The sequence below is a fragment of the Adiantum capillus-veneris genome, chromosome 16, assembly GCF_014529385.1.
Source record: "Adiantum capillus-veneris isolate H3 chromosome 16, ASM1452938v2, whole genome shotgun sequence".
NCBI classification, from domain to species: domain Eukaryota; kingdom Viridiplantae; phylum Streptophyta; class Polypodiopsida; order Polypodiales; family Pteridaceae; genus Adiantum; species Adiantum capillus-veneris.
In genome coordinates, this window is record NC_140946.1 from 83654478 (window position 1) to 83672002 (window position 17525).

Here is a 17525-nt window from a genome sequence, read left to right on the forward strand (position 1 = left end):
CTAGAATTTGAGACTTGATATAGGTTAATTGAGTGGTGATACTCATCAACCTCAGTTCACGAGGCTCAAAATATCCTCCCCTTGATTCATTATTAGTTTGTAAAGGTTCCTTTTAAGACTTATTTTGCTCATTTTTATTTGGCACCACCAAAATTGTCCTCTAAAATGGTCCATGCTTGGATGGTCATGGTGAAATTATCAATGAAGTATAACATGATTATTGTGTAGTAAAGTGATAATTATGTTGAAATCTTATTTGTCTCTGGCTTGAACTTGTGCAATCTGGTCTCTGATGAGTGTACTTTCAGTTGTGGATGGTTTAGCTGCTCTTGGTTTGACTACAGACCATTGTTGTTGATGCATGAGGTAACCTTGTAGCTTAGTCTTCCAAATATAGAAACCCTCGCTATTAAATTTTTCAATTCTCTTTTCTCCCATAGTGCCGGTAGAGAGGTCTTAACAAATAGCAATAAGCTAATGCCATTGTCTAGCCTCCTCACAAGTGCACTTGATTCACCTTATCCTTGTAGGTTAGAATTATTACATGCAATGCAAAGGGTTATTATGGACATAATTTTAGTTTTGAAATTATAGGAAAGAGACAAAATTGTGAGAAACTTTTCATTTTCTTGAAGTTTGAGAGAATCATCTTTGATGTTCTACTCTTGCTTTTGCTTTCTAGTCTGAGCAGACTTTGTGTGCTTGGGTCCTTTTTGAATGTCAAGACTTCTCTTCAAAGGCAACTTTCGGAGGCTCAAGGTAAAGATCTCCCTATTGTGGGAAACCCCTCTATGGAGGGTGAACATTTAGAGACTCAAGGAGCTTCCCAATGGGAAGAACGTCTTAGCTATGCTAAAGTTGGAGAAATTATTGGGCACGAGAATCGGACCTTGGAAGGGGGTGGGAGTTAGTGACTTGAAGGCACGGTTTTACTGTAAAAAATGGGGGCTTATACAAATAGGAATGAAAAAGATGGTGAGTGGGAAAGGAATAACAAAAAATTGGGTGGGCACATGGTGACCTTATGTGAGAGACTCAAGATAGAGGCATGATAGGAGGTCCGAGAGTTGTCAGTTGCATCATTCAAAAGCATAGCTGTGCAAGTGTCAATAGGAGCAATTCAAAGAGATCAAGCTTTCAAAGATGAGGGTGCTACAAGGATGCTACTAAGATCCTTGCACTCAATTCAAAGATGTGTGAACAAACAAGAGTTGTAGCTATCTAGATATGCAAATGATGGCAAGATTGTAGAAATGCATGCACAAGTTGCAGAGGAGAGAGTATTTTTTTTTTAAAGCGTTTCTTATGATCTCAAATGGCCGATTTCTCAAAAATGGTAAATCAATCAATATAGCAAAGAGAGAGGGAGCAAATTTGTAGCTTTTCACGATTTGAGAATACCCAATCATCCCACTTTTTGTTGATATTCATTCTGAGGATATTCATAGTCAGGTAGAGGACATCATCTTTAAGTTGAAGGTCTTTCATATTGTCTACCAGATTTTCTACCTCTACCTACCACTTGTCTTATGTTATGTTGAGATGTTAACCTCACAACATGTTCTACTCGTGGATGACTATCATTGATAGTCATCATCATTGGCATGCTTTAGTGAGTACCCATATCTTTGCGAGTGATACTACAACTTGACTACACCAACTTGGTCTACCTACTATCAGAGTAATGGCACACTTATCCCACAAGCTCACTCACTAAGAATTCATAGAAGCCGTTGTACTGTTTTCCATTTATGTTGTTTTATCTCTTTTATGCACTGTAGAATTCTTATCTTGTAATAATTAAGAAGAAGAGAACGAAGGTTTAGCCTTCATCCATGTGCCGTGTGCTCTCCCCTATCAAGAGCTCAAGATCTCTCCTTCTCTATCTCTTAACATGGTATTAGAGCTTGGTTGTGTCTGAGGATCTTGGAGCAGCAAGCAAGAGCAACAAAAGAAGGGTTTGAGATCTCCCCATTCTCCTCCCTTGAGTGTTGTTACTACACCCCATGGGATTCTTGGGAGCCATCAATGAATGACCTCCGACTGAGATACTTCTCTTTTGAGATTGTGTGTCAGGCTTGTGGGTATAAGCATGTTAACGTGTCACTGAAAATTTTACCCCGGACAATGCTAGTTACTTGTGCTTGTTATCATATATTGAAAACCAAAGAGCAAGTGCAGTTTGAATTTAAAATATCCATAAAAAATATCATTCATTCCCTCCCTTTTGGGGTGTGGCGTGGTTTTTTGGTTGTACTGAAGACCACTTGGGTATTGGACTCTCTCTCTCTCTCTCTCTCTCTCTCTCTCTCTCTCTCTCTCTCTCTCTCTCTCTCATTTGTTCCTTGCTTTAGGCATCCTACCTCGAAGTTGAGTTGTCAAAGTTGATCTCTCTCCCTCACTCCGGAAAAGACCTACAAACATGGGGAACCATCATACAACATTATTGCCTCTAGTTCCAATGCTAGAAATGGAAGCACGTTGTAATATGATGGTAAGAAAATCTTGTGGGTAGCCCACTCACTCCAAATGAAGTCATTTGTTTAGTTGGTCACATCATTGCATGTTTGGAATTACAGCATCAATTGTTGACAGCTATTCATTTAAGTGATTTCAAGTAAGTAATATATTATGCACGTTTATAGTCCTCAAGAGAAAGAAGAAGGGAGCCATTACACGCAATGAATTACAACTCCCACGATCCAGCTCTTTTTGTTATCAAGAAATATAAGAGAGAAAGAAAGAGTAAACAATGGGAGCGCAAACAGATGAAAACCAAGCAAGGACATCATGCCGTCAATGATGAGGAGAAAATGAAAATCTCCTATGGGATTATGATAGATTTCAAGAGTAGGACTGAAGGTTTTAGTAAAGAAGAAAAGTGGGAAATCTAGAATCTTGTTGCTCAACATCCGCTTGTTCGGGAAATCCATGATTAGTCTTTAGTGGATGAGGCAATTGTACATAGTGCAATTGTCCTTAATGTTCGCAACAGGGTGGCTACCGTCAAGCAGCCAGGTTCTAACAAGAAGTTGTTTTTTAAGAATGCAGCATTGCAAATGATGTTGAACTCAAAGAAAAACATGCCTATTGCAAAATTCTTCAAGGTCCTAAAAGTTGATCGTCGCACTTGTTCAAGGCAAAATCACAACGGGTGAAGCCTAGTGTCGATGGTTGATTGTTTTTATTGGCTGCATATCACAAGCAGCACCATCGTAGCCCTATCGTAGATGAAATTAAGGAATTGATCTACACATTTTGGAGAGAGTAGACTCGCGTTTCACCTCACGGTGTCCACTAGGAAATATGTAAGATAACATGTGCGAACAAAATAAGGGATTTATAATTAGATACATTTACATAAAAATGTACTTACATAAACGGTTTTTTAATTGAGAAAGTGAAAATTTTCATACATAAGGGCTAGTTTTTTTACAAAAATGCATGCATAAGGGCTACATATAATACTTGAAAATATATAGGTAAGGGATATTTAAATACCTCTTGTTCACACGTGCTATATGCAATTTTTACATAGTGGGCTTCTCCAGCATTTCACCCGACAAGAAGGATGTTTGTCGAAAGAGAGTGGGGGAGAAAAAGCTACATAAAATACCCTATGAAGTGATCGATCAAATACTCATGTCATAAGTTTTTCATTCTATGTATTGCATCTCTAGTGCATAATAACTTGTATATGCTGGTCAATAGAATACTCATCTGTAGATTGATACTAGTAACCACATTGTACATATAGTCAGAAAGCTTGTTACCATGCTAGGAAAGATAGGTAGCATGCCATGAGTATGCTAGTTAGCATGCCTAGTAATCTACCTAGGATATAGAGTATGTTTGTTAGCACAATATGTTATGCTAGTTAACATACCATTATGTTGTTAAGCATGCTATGTATGTTTTTTAACGCAATCTTTATGCTAGTTAGAATTCCTAGTATGCTAGCTATGTTGTTGAACATAATGAGTATGCTAGTTAGCATGCCTAGTAATCTACCTAACATATAGAGTATGTTGGTTAACACAATATGTATGCTAATTAACACCCTTTATGCTAGTTAACATACTTAGTATGCATTCTGAGTATGTTGTTTTAACACAAGTTTTATGCTAGTTATCATTCCTAGTATGTTGAATGTGTTGTTTAGTTTAATGAGTATGCTAGTTAGCATGCCTAGCAAGCTTGCATAGTATGAACTAGCTACAGACTCTGCTAACTAGCATACATATCATAGCTAGCATGTATGTTGACTAGCATACACAGAAGCATGTCTGCTGACTCGCGAGTGACTAGCATAACCGGGTATGCTAACTAGCATACAGAGTACCATTCATGCTGGCTACAACTCTCTATACTATTAGTAAACTAGGTAAGTCAACTAGCTTATTGCTTAGGGTTACTAGCTTACTGGGTGTGAAAAGCAGCACTTAATATGCTACCATTGAATTCATATAGTGTTAACAAGACAAAAAAGTATGCCAACATAGCACAAGGTATGGCCCCAAAAAATACAATAGTACAAAATTTATAAACATTACTATTTGGATTGGAAATGAAAATAGGTATGAACATTGAAAAGGTAATCTCATCATGATATTACAACTTTCCATCATAGTACATAATTTTACAAGTATGCGAAGAGTCTCCTACTCTTCAAACCGCTTGTGCTGCCTTAGGGTGCTTGCACTTGTAGTACCTAGTGTGCTTGTGCTCCTAGCTTTTCTGAGCCTCTTGTTCCTACATTGGCCTTTCTAATTCAAATTGTTGTTGCTTATCTAATCTTTTTCTCTGGGGTCTTTCCCTCTCATGCCTTTTAGCTTCTTCGTTAGCCTCCCTTTGTCTTTGACAGATCCCTGTCCTCCACTTGGCCTCATCGCTTTCTCGCAAATCTGCTTCTAGCTTCATGAGGATTGCATGCAAAAACACGTATGGTCTAGTATCAAAACCGATTGTTGGTTGTATATGTTGTACGATCCTCCAATTACAGCCACAAAAATAGCTAGGGAGCCAAAGCGTCTGCCAAAAACTATTGTCGTTGTTCAATAGCCTGGTCTTCTAACGTGGGAGTAATAAGACAATGTCCTTCATGGTTCTAGCCCACTTTGTACTTACTGTCATCAATTATCAGAGTTTTTTTGGGACCCAAACTATGTTAAGCCCCTCCAAAACATACCCAAGTTCTTGAAGAAAACACGCTTATTACGTATCAGTCAAGGCATCTTACCACAATGCTCCTATGCAAAAACACATTCTATCCTTGTCCACTATGGTTTGAATATTGTATCTAATATTGCATTTACTTTACATAGCATGCTGGTGCTCCATATGTACACATGAAAAACTGGAGGCACCAATCCAAAAATTGGTGGATGTCTTTGTGATAAAATACTTACCACCTATCTTGCATACATCACTTTATCATTTCCCCTACATATTCAAGGGGAGCTTCACCATGCTTTGACTCTACAACTTTAATCAATAGGTCATTTAAATCAAGAGCCCGAGTGCACTTCTCATCAGCCAATAGCTTGGGTACCCATATTGGGCTTGACAACGGATACCACTCAGCAAGAATAACTTCCCCCGAGGGATGAACAAAATTCAAGTACTCACCAAATTTCCTACAGTGTTTAAGGTAGCGGTCCGAGCACTTCTCAATCTCATCTTTTTCTCTTCTCAATTGTTTGGGCTTGGCGATATGCCTTTTTCATATCTTTTTCAATGCAATAGAGACATTCATATCAAGCGAGGTAATTAATTGTAGTTTCTCTTTCCTTGCAACACAGTAAAGGTATTGAACGAAGACATCATAAAGGATAAGAAAAAACTAATGAATTGTTTCACAGAGACATAATTATGCCAGCAAGATTTTCTTCATAGTAAATATTCAGAGAGATACATGCCATAAGATATACATCTTGCTAGCACTACAAAATTTGGACACAATAGAGAACAAGTTCAACATAGTTTCTTGCAAGCACACGATTGAGTGGCTTTCTTTTCACCTTTCGTAAGGTCAATTATGTCATCTCCAAAATCTTCTGGATTCTGTTCTAGGCCACCTTTCCTCTTCATATTCACTTTGTTTACAAAACCCAGGAGAGGGTTGTTATCATCGGTGTCTTGCACATTCTGCTTGTTGTCAATCCTCATAGCTTCCTCTTGCACACTCCTGACTGTTTCCTCTGAAGCACGTATTTCATCAACTGTAGCAGATCTGGGTTTGGCATGAGTAATCATGATGAAGTCATCATTGTCATCCATTTCTCTACTGTCTACAGTACCCCTTCTTTGTCTACTTGAGTCATGGATGTGGGTTCAAGAGAAGACATTATTGATGGTAGATAGGGTGAAATTAGAGTGTTAAGGAAGAGGAGAGAGAGAGAGAGAGAGAGAGAGAGAGAGAGAGAGTTTTTACTATGTGCGTGTCTTGAGGTGAGGTGCCTTTTAAGGTTAGGTCAATGGATATTTTACAGTGTTAGTAGGTTAGAGATTAGTGGTTAGTGCTAGTAATCACTAAAAGGTTAATAATACCTTTACAATGGGTAGATTGAGTTGAATGGTTGAAAGAGGATGGGTGAATGAAGAGAGGGAATTCTTGTGATGGTGAAGCTTTGAAGAAGTTTGGACTCACCCTTCTGTAGATCGTAAAAATTGACCGTCGGTCTTTTCTTCTTCCTCCTCCTCTTTATGTCATCGCCGCCAAGGTTTATTATCACAATGAAAATGGAAATTTAGTTTATGATATACCTCAATTTTTAGAGGTTAATCATGGTTTACATGCTGAATTTTATGTACATAAAGAATAGGTAAGAAGGAATTGTAATTTAGAGGTGATAGAGAGAGGCATAGAGAGGGTGTAGAGTTCATATGAGAGCTATGGAGGTGAGAAGGAAGGATAATGGTGAAGTGGGTGAGAGAAACCATGGAAGGTGCAGCTTTGAGTGAGGGATGGAAAGGAATGATTGTGTTTGTGTGTGTGTGTGTGTGTGTGTGTGTGTGTGTGTAGAAATGTGAAAGGAGGTGAGAGAAGACTATGGGTGACTTGTGAGAAACGTACGCAGACTAGGGTCCACCAAAAATTATGAAAACATTTAGAGAGATTATTCAGCTTGTAGGCTACATTTTGTCTTTTGATTACTTTTTTAAACTCGGAGTGGAGGTGGATGCTAAAACTTCCACCAAGATACATGTTTTTCCTCCTTGCAAAAGTCTTACAGTGGCCCCCCTTTTTTTGAATTTGCATAAGGCTCCAAGGGTGAGCCTCTCCTCGTATGAAATCATGACCTAATAGATTCTTGAGGGTTTGAAAGCATGCATGGATTAGGATTATTCACAAATATGATATATGGATATGATGGGGAAAACGGGTTATTCTTTAAACAATTCATGGAATCTAGAATAGTGTCACCTTATATATATTTTATATATATATGAAAATATAGGGAATCAAATGAGGAGGTACTCATTTGTTTCTATTGATGTAGGGCTATTTACAAGAAGTAAGAAAAAATGCATGTAGAAAATGGTAATTTCGTAAAAGGGAATGACTGTGTGAAAGGTATTTTGTGATCTTCTCTTGGAGTGAATTTACACAAAAATTTAGATAGACTTGGGTGAAAAGATCTTTTTATAGAGTAAAGAGTATGCACACTGGCAAGAAAAATTATGGTAATGGTGAGTCAATGTACATAACATACTTAGGCAAATAACGCATACCTAAGTAAAAATATTTAAATAAATATCAAAATAACTATAATTGAAAAGCCTATATTTAGGTCCTATATACAATGAAATATTTACATACAAATGGGCTATAATATTATTATTTTATTATTTTTTGGCTCAACTAGCCCAACGACTAGCTAGCTGAGGGTTTTAAGGAGATATGGTGAAAGGCCCCTAACTCACACACGCCTATGTACAATGAAAAGGTGAGGATAGCCACATTGTTTGGGTGATTTTGGTAGGATGAGGTAGCTCACTATGACAATTAGGGATAGCTAAAAAATGGCTATCATTAGCCCTCCCCCAAGATGATGGTACATCCATGTATCATCATAAGGCATCTTTTCCAAAGAGAGTGGTTCTAAGTCCTCTGTGATACTTGGTATCTTGACAAAATTTTCATTGTGTGGCTCCTTGTCACTTTGGTTTGATTCACACACATGCATCATACAACAAAAATTACATGAGATAGTAGCTCTTTGATAGCTCTTTGGTAGATCCTTTGGTAGAAGATGACTCAAATAGGGATTTAGCCGATACGCATTTACCTTCTTGGAGTGCTCTTTATGATTCAAGTCCATGAGCTGGTAGTAACTTGAATTGAAATCCTTCTTGACAATGTATGGTCCTTGCCATCCAGTTTCAAACTTGGCATCAAAATGATTATCAAGTCAATTGTCATACCTTAGCACAAGATCTCCTTCCTTGATTCCTTTGTCCTTCAATTTTTGTCAAGCTTCTCCTTTTCTTGTGTAGCTTTCCTCTTGTAGCACTCATAATCCACTTCTCTCTTCCACTCAAGATCCACTAATGTAAGAAGGCAATCTACCCATGCATCATGATCTCCCCTATCCCTTTTTTGTGTAGCCACATTGTTGGGATGTTGAGCTCAATAGGTTGCAAAGCCTCTTGACCATAGACCAAGGACCCTTACCTCTCATGCCTTACAATAGGTTGTATGGAACCATAGCCTGTCCAAGAGGGAAGTCTTGGAGGTTGATACGATGTCTTGGCTTCCTTGGTCTCCTTCACCTTCTTGCCTCCTCCATGGTCACTTCGTGATGTGACTCCTTCTTTCTCCTTACCTTTTCCACGGCCATGCTTAATGCCATTTGCTTCTGTGTCAACCTCATTTGAATTTTTCACCTCTACCAAATGCACATTTGGATCTGGCAAAGGTGGAACTCCTTCCACTCCTTGTGGAGGTGGTCTTGCTCCATTTGGTCTTTGTAGAAGCATTGGTTGTTGACTAGCTCCTTCACGTGCATTCATCACTGGATAGTTCAAGTTAGGTCTCCAAGTCCCCACGGGGCCATGTACATCCCATGCCCAGATTCCCCGCAATTCCAACACTGTAGTACTCGCCTAGGTCATGGCTCTCGCTCCTCAACTCTCTTCTTTTGTCCCTTGGGATCTACAACATGTGCAAGATGAATTGATTAAGGATTCATTTAGCTTTTCAATTACCTCGGGTATTTGTTTAGACGTGGATGCTTGCATTGTCTCCTTAGGTATAGGACCCTCTATTCAAAGCTCTTCTTGAATACACTTCAGTTTCTTGTACTTCAAGGAAGCCCTAGTTTGAGTAGCATCAAAGGTAGCTAGTGCACCTACCTCAACTTTCACCTTGAGTGTGGGGAATAAACCCACTATGAATCTCCCCTTCTTTAGTAATTATGCACCATCTCATGGTTAGCAATATTCCTTATCCATATACCCCAAAGATGTAGAAACTTCTGCTTGTAGGTGTAGTAGTCATCTAGGTCTTTCTGCTTGTGGCAAACAATGTCTTGCCATAGTTTTTGAGTGTTTATCTTTTTATAGAATAAAGAGTATACACATTGGCAAGAAAAATTATGATAATGGTGAGTCAATGTACATCTACATAACATACTTTGGCAAATAACGCACACCCAGATAAAAATATTTAAATAAATATACTAAAAATTTGTATCTTTAAGCCCTATATACAATGAAATATTTACGCACAAATGAGTCATCATATTTTTTCATTTTTATTTATTTTTGGCTCAACTAGCCCAGTGACTAGCTAGATAGGGTTTTAAGGAGATATGGGGAAAGTTTCCTAACTCACGCATGCCTATGTACAATGAAAAGGTGAGGATAGCCACACTATTTGGTTGATTTTGGTAGAATGAGGTAGGTCACTATGGCAATTACGGATAGTAAAAACGGATATCATTAGCATAAATGGGTATGCTAACTAGCATATTGTGTCTACTAGCCACCATACCCATGATGTTAAAACTAGCATGCAGACTAAGGTAACTAGCTAAAAAAAGCATGCTTTCAATTTCTCACAGTATACCAACAAGCCTACAATGTCATGACTAACATAATTGGGTATGCTAACTAGCATAAATGGCTATGCTAATTAGCATAAACAGTATGCTATCCAGCATACAAACTATTCTAACAAGCATACAGAGAATATCTACCATGTATGCTAACTAGCATAACCTTGTATGCTAGCCAGCATACCCAGTATAATAACTATCATACACACTATGTTGACTAGCATACATAGCATAATAAGCATGTATGCTGACTAGCATACACATTAGAATAGATGCTAACTAGCAGAGATACTATGTTGACTAGCATATTACACAGTAGCATCTATGCTAACTAGCATAATTGGGTGTGCTAGCTAGCATACAAAGTACCGTTTATATTAACTAGCATAACTCGGTATGCAGGCCACCATAGCCAATATGCTAACTAGTATACATAGCATAACTAGCATGTATAGTAACTAGCATACACAATAGCATTTGTGCTAAACAGCATAAGTAGGTCAGCTAAATAGCATAAGTGGGTATGCTAACTAAACACAGTATGCTAGCCATAATACCCCTATGATAACTAGCATATCGACTTTGCTAGCTAGCATACAGACTCTATTAACTAGCATACATAGCATAATTAGAATGTATGCTGACTAGCATACATAAAAGCATGTCATCTGACTAGCATACACAAAATCATGTCAACTAAATAGCATAACTGTGTATGCTAACTAGCATACAAAGTACCATGTATGCTAACTAGAATAACTAGTTTTGTTAACTAGCATACACAATGCCATGTATGCTAACAAGCATAACTAGGTATGTTAAATAGCATAATTGGGTATGCTATTTAACATACCTAGTTAGCATAATTGGGTATGCTAACTAGCATACATAGTACCATGCATGCTTACTATCAAAAGTGGGTATGTTAACTAGCATACACAATAGTATGTATGCTTACTAGCATAGGTGTGTATGCTAAGTAGCATAACTACGTATGCTAACTAGCATACACATTAGCATGTATGCTTACTAGCATAGGTGTGTATGCTAAGTAGCATAACTACGTATGCTAACTAGCATACACATTAGCATGTATGCTTACTAGCATAACTCTGTATGCTAACTAGCATACACATTAACATGTATGCTTACTAGCATAGGTGTATATGCTAAGTAGCATAACTAGGTATGCTAACTAGCATAAGCATTAGCATGTCTGCTTACTAGCATAGCTCTGTATGCTAACTAGCATACATAGTAGCAGCATGTATGCTTACTTTCATAATTGGGTTTGCTTACTAGCACACATTGTAGCATCATGTTTGCTTACTAGGATAACTGGGTATGCTAACTAGTTTGCTATGTATGCTAACTAGATAATTGGGTATGGTAACTATCATAACTGTGTATACTAATTAGCATACATAGTATGCTAGCCACCCTACCCACTATGCTAGCTCATTATGCAAACTAGCATACAAACTATGCTAACCACCATGTCCACTGTGCTAACTAGCATACACAATATGCTAACTAGCATTCACAGTATGCTAACTAGCATACCAATATGTTCTTTTTATGATGATTTATTGATTAACATGCTTCCATTTATGATTATCCTACTAGAGATTGGTGTGATTGGATACCCTTGCCCTGTGAGCTTGCAACACCGTTCTGTTGGTATCCTCAGCTGGCAGGTGGAAGCTCTACATTATCTGCACGTTTGGTATCCACTTTTCAACATGGGACTCATAGTATCCTTTTTCTCGAAGGTCATGCAAATGCTAGACAACAAACTCACCCCAATTACCACAAGAGCCAAGTAATGTTCATAGAAAATGCTAAAAGAGTACAAGAGTAGAACTGGACTCAAGAATGAGCAGCAAAACAATCATCTGCAAAATGAGTAATGGGCCCTATTTACATGTACCCATCGCTTGGGCCTCTAATTTATTGTGCACTAAGCAGTTATCATGGTAATTGTACCCCATAATTACCAGTTCCTACTACTTCTTTGATTTTTGACTAGGTCGGTTCCCATACATTTCCTTCTCCCTTTTCTTTGAATGTTGAAGTGTTTCCAAAATTCCACGTATGCTTCTAAAAATAATTGACATCCTTGAAGAAGGAGTCTGAATCTTCCCACTTTCCTTCCAGCTCACTCTTCTATAATAGATTGCAGACTTCTCTAAAATGCTCGTTCTTGGGCTTTTAGTACACCCTTTGAGTGCCAACATTTTCTTTTATCTGGAGCCTTCTTCCTTGTGGCCTTCAAAATTGCCTGAGGTGGAGCTTGATTGCCAAAGGTTGACCCGTACATTGAGTACTGGTGGCAGTATTATCCTTTTAAATGAGACAAAAAATGGTTTCCTCCTCCAACTGCTCCTTGTAATCATCATCTCCATTTCATATGGGGTCAGAGCATTCCAGGTCTTTGTGTCAGCATCATACAAAGTATGTTGGAGAGGTGGAATGGGGGAACACACCCAAAACACAACATATCATCCAGTTGTGCATCTGCCACAATCTGTCTTCTCTTCTTCACATAGACCGTTGTACCACCTCCTTGCTTTACCACGAACCAGGAGTGAAAAAACCTAAACTGCACCTTCATCTCTTGAAAAGCTTCTCTCCAGCAGAAACAAACCATAATCTTGGAGGCATGTCTCCACATCTTCAACCCCGGTAAATATTGAAAAACCAGACCACATCCTCCTAAGCAGCACCTGCTTAGGAGGATGTGGTCTTCAAAAAATGCACCTCTGGCATTTCCAAAACCGTCACTTCACCTTCAAAATGGGAGCAATTAATGTGCTCTTCCGTAGGGGCACAAGAAGATGGAGAGGGTAATGGGGGAACACAACACAAGGGCCTCTCTATATCTCAAGGCATTCACAACATCCTATCCTCTCAAAAACACCTTCAAAAGATACAACACACACTAGCAGATCACCATCTACACTCCACCCCATGCACACATGCCTAGTAAGATCATTGCAAAACACACACCCACCACCACAGCTCGTTTCAACCCTTAACACACACGCCACCACTCCAACCTCACTCTTTTTGCACAAAACACCACCGATTTGGGGGACACACACATCCACCCTGTCGAGACGGTGGAACACAACAAGAGTAAGAGAAAGACAAGGGGGGAAGGGGAAAACGACACCAAATTGGTCACAATGGCTTGATCTTGCTTCAAAAGAACACTCACAAAGCTTACAATGACAACACTATGGACACACTCATAAAAAAACATTGCATGGGCTTGCCAAGGCACACACTTCTATCCAAAAGCCCCTCTTTATAGGCTCAAACGGCTTCAAACATCCTAAGAGAAAACACACTCACTCCTCCTTGGCTCCCTACAAATGATTGGGAAAAAGGCCCTTAAATGATTTAAAAAATCTCTTTTGTAGGGGTCCCCTGGCATCATTTTAAAATTTTCCCTTCGATTGGTCCACTTGTCATCCAATTTTGGCACCTCTCTAAGGGTGGCGCCCTTAGCTTGACATTTTTCATTTGCTCCTTCTCTTGAGCTGGGGGAAGCACTAGCGACATCGCTAGTGCCCCTTGGGAATTCAAGATTTGGAACTTCATTCTCTCTCTCTCTCTCTCTCTCTCTCTCTCTCTCTCTCTCTCTCTCTCTCTCTCTCTCTCTCTCTCAACTTAGAAATTGCACTCCCTCCCCCTGGCACTAGTGAGGTTGTTGGGGGGGGGGGGGATGTTTTTTTGTCTTCACAAAATGTTGGGGCCTCTCAGGCCATGGAAACCAGCCCCTCAAGGGCCAACCACATCATCATTGCCGCTACCACCTACGCATTTCCCATCATGGCCATTGTGGCATGCAACTACGGCTAGAACTTCCCTAAGGCACCACCAAATGTTGCACACAAAGGTTGCAAGCACCCCTGCCATGGCTTACCACAAGGGAGCTCCCTCTCCCTCTCACCTTGTGCACAATAGGAAGGCCACGTTCCACATTATATATTGTGGCCTCTAAGGCCTATTATATGCACATGGGAGCTCTTTCATGTCACGTTGCAGCTCGTCAATACCCTCCCACTTAGTGAGTTGAAAACAAACCCCATAATCCTCATAAAAAACAAAGTTTTTTCCCACAATTCAAACCTCTACCACGTCCTACTCATGGATCCGATGCTCGAGCTGCAAAATTCAACAAAATGTCTCAATACCGGACTCCAACCTTGCACTTCTTATCCGCCTTTCGTCTTTCCCATAGCCTTGAACAATGCATCTTGAAAGCGGAAAAAACATTTGAACCCCTCATGTTGCTACCAAGCACACAACCTTCCATCGAGCATATCTTGCTACACACGACTTGGATTGAGGAGCCGTAACTTCTTGCTAGTTCCACATGTTGCACACTTCCTCCAACAATTCTGGCAAGCCCAAAAAAAACTCCAGATGGCATGCCTACCGAGGCGAACAAACTGCCACCCAACTGACCACGGCAAAACTTCAACTAGCCATAACTTGCCCATCTGAGCTCTGATTGGATCCAAAAAGAAAAAACATGCACCACACTTGAGCACTTTAATACTATTTGCTCAAATCATCTCTGACCATCCACCTCCACTTTCCTAGTCTCTTGACAATCGGCAAAGCATTCCAACTTTGAACTGAGGAATAGTTCATATCATATCTCTATTTGAGGAGCCATGTTGACTGACTTACAGAGCATCTTGAACACCACATTCCAAAGTACAATCCTAGAACTTTGGACACTTGGAGTTGTCAACCCATTTAGCCCACCTTGGAGCCTTCTTGGCCTAGAAGACCACCTTAAGCATGCATTCCCTGATATCCTTGTCTGCCTAGGGCCTTCATACCTGCTCTAACACTCTATCATGCACCTGTGGGTACCCATAGCACTAGTTTTCCCCCTTCATAGCACCGACCACTTTTGATGTCTTCCCGTGGTGAGTTTGGCTCTAGCCATTTGGTGACAAACAGGTGCTGTGTGGATCCAACCCCCTGGAATTGGTTGGTTTATCTTGATGCATGCTCTGAACGATACCTCATCCACTTCCCTAAAATGGGGCTCCGATGTTGCTTTACTCTTTAGCTCCTTTTTTGGGATTTTGGAAGCTTCAATTGATTGTTGAAGGAGCTCGTTATTTAATTAAATCAATCATCCAATTTTATCCACCACTGATTCATCATCCCTATAAAGTGATGCAGATGTTCCTTCAATTATAACACATTAGTTTTTTGTTCGCTATCGTTTAGAACATTTGTCCATGTGCTACCCAATCTGCTTTGCTAGCTCATACCACTCCTTTGACTTTTCCACTATCTTTAAATCCTTTTGTTGGATTAGTTGATTCATTGTACTTGGGATAGAGATCAGGGTAAAACTTAGATAGTTCTTCATCCTTCATTGGCAAAGCATACAACAGACTAGGAGAATCAAGAACAAAGTCAATAAAATTCATAATAATTTGATTTTTGTGCAGTAACATGTTTTATAAATCCAAACCAAATGATAGAGACTTTTCAAAGCCATCTCTTGCTCCCGTAGGCTCACTCTAGTTATGGGTCCTCGATTACTATTGGCATCATTTTCTAGAAACATTTTAACTTTTTGATCCAAGACTCTTTTGGCAATCCGCAATTTGATCACGAGCATTGATTTCAACTATAATATCCTTCATGCAACTATATGTTGATTGATCACCCAGCATTATTTCTAGTTGAAGTGCCAAACTCAGCAAATTCATCATGGAAGACTGTTGCAGTTTAGGGTTGACTACAAGATCATCAGGAGAAATCAAATATTTGGACACTCGCTCAAGCAATTGATGGGTTCTAGTATGAGGGGATAATTGACAGGTATTCTATTTATGGTAACTTATCATCAGCCAATCATTTATCATCCTTCTAGGCCCCACATAGATCATCTTAAAGAATTACAAATCCAAATATGTATCTTTATCATGCAAAAATTCTTGTATTTGAGTAGCCTTTTGCTTCCTCAGACTCAAACGCTTAGTATAATAATCCACATCAATCTAGATCTATAAGAATACCCTTACCTTACCTTAATCTCTGAGCCTCTGAACACGTTGTTGCCTTGTGGACTCTTGATGAGTCTGATTGGACTGGGTCCGACCCTCCTGGTTCTAAGTTTGATTTGGAGCTTCTCCATCTATCCCTTTGGTTCCTTGTGTATTGTTGGTTTGTTGGTCACCCACTGCCAAACCATATGCTAGAGGAGAAGGTGGACAAAGGCATAGATACAAAACCATACTAAGTGATCATGATATCAAGACGGGGAGGACGGAAAGAGGATGCACTCAAAGCCAATCAATCAGCCAATAGATGGGTGAAAGCATGGAATGGTGGCTCAAATAGCTGTGTCCATGGACACCTACTATCAAAAACTTTGGCCTACAATTAGACATGAATTCACATAAAATTTCTATCATGATATACGTCAATGCATAGCTCTTAAAGAATAAAATGTAGAAGTGCAATCACTTATAAATTTTATTTAGTTTGTATTCTTTTTTCCACAAGATTGTTTTTGTGATATGCTATCTAATAGCTTAAATATCATTCCACCTATTCATGCTTTCACCCAGATGTGTAGGGTCAAAAGTTCATGCCAGGCAATTAGAAAAAAAACTCAAGATAAGGTCCAGCTCATCATAAGCCATCCAGATGTGTGAACTAGCATGTTATTACTATCAATTCAAACCTCTAGAAGGAACTATGGTTTTAAAAAAAGTACAATGTTAGATAGTATAATAAAGCTCCATAGCTTAAATTTCCAACTTGATGGAGAGCGATTACTCCATGTAAAGAAAATGTATCTCATGTTATGCAAAGGCTCCAAAATAATTGTATGATGCAAGGAAAAGCAAACAGGCTACGCCACAAAATGCAACCAATTCCTCAACAATTATTATATACATTTCAAGTGAGCAAGGGCACATTCCAAGAGTTTTTTTTTCACACACCCAATTGAGTACAATAAAGTCCAAATTCCATCTAGAGACTTCTAACACGGACCTACCTAAGGTTTCAAAGGAGCCCTAATCAAGACACCCCATGATCATTTAGAGGATTAACACCAACTATTGATATGAAAGGTAGCTAGGCATTTTAGTAAAGTGGGTGCCAAACCTTTTCTCTAGGTATCTTCAATTTTCAAAACACCCTATTAGGTGCATTTACACAGATTCCTAAAAACAACATCAAGTTTTTTATGAATGAAAACCCATCCTTATAACCAATAACACCCCAATTCAAGAAATAAAATGATGATCTAATTCAATCAAATATGTAAAGGAAAATAACATTATTTTGTCACAAAATGTAAAGGAAAATAACCCCATTCTATGACAAAATCCTTTTACGCAAGGCATTCCTTCTTTAACAAGCATAGCATAGTCATGCAAGAATTGAGGGCACAAATTTTATGCAAGTAAG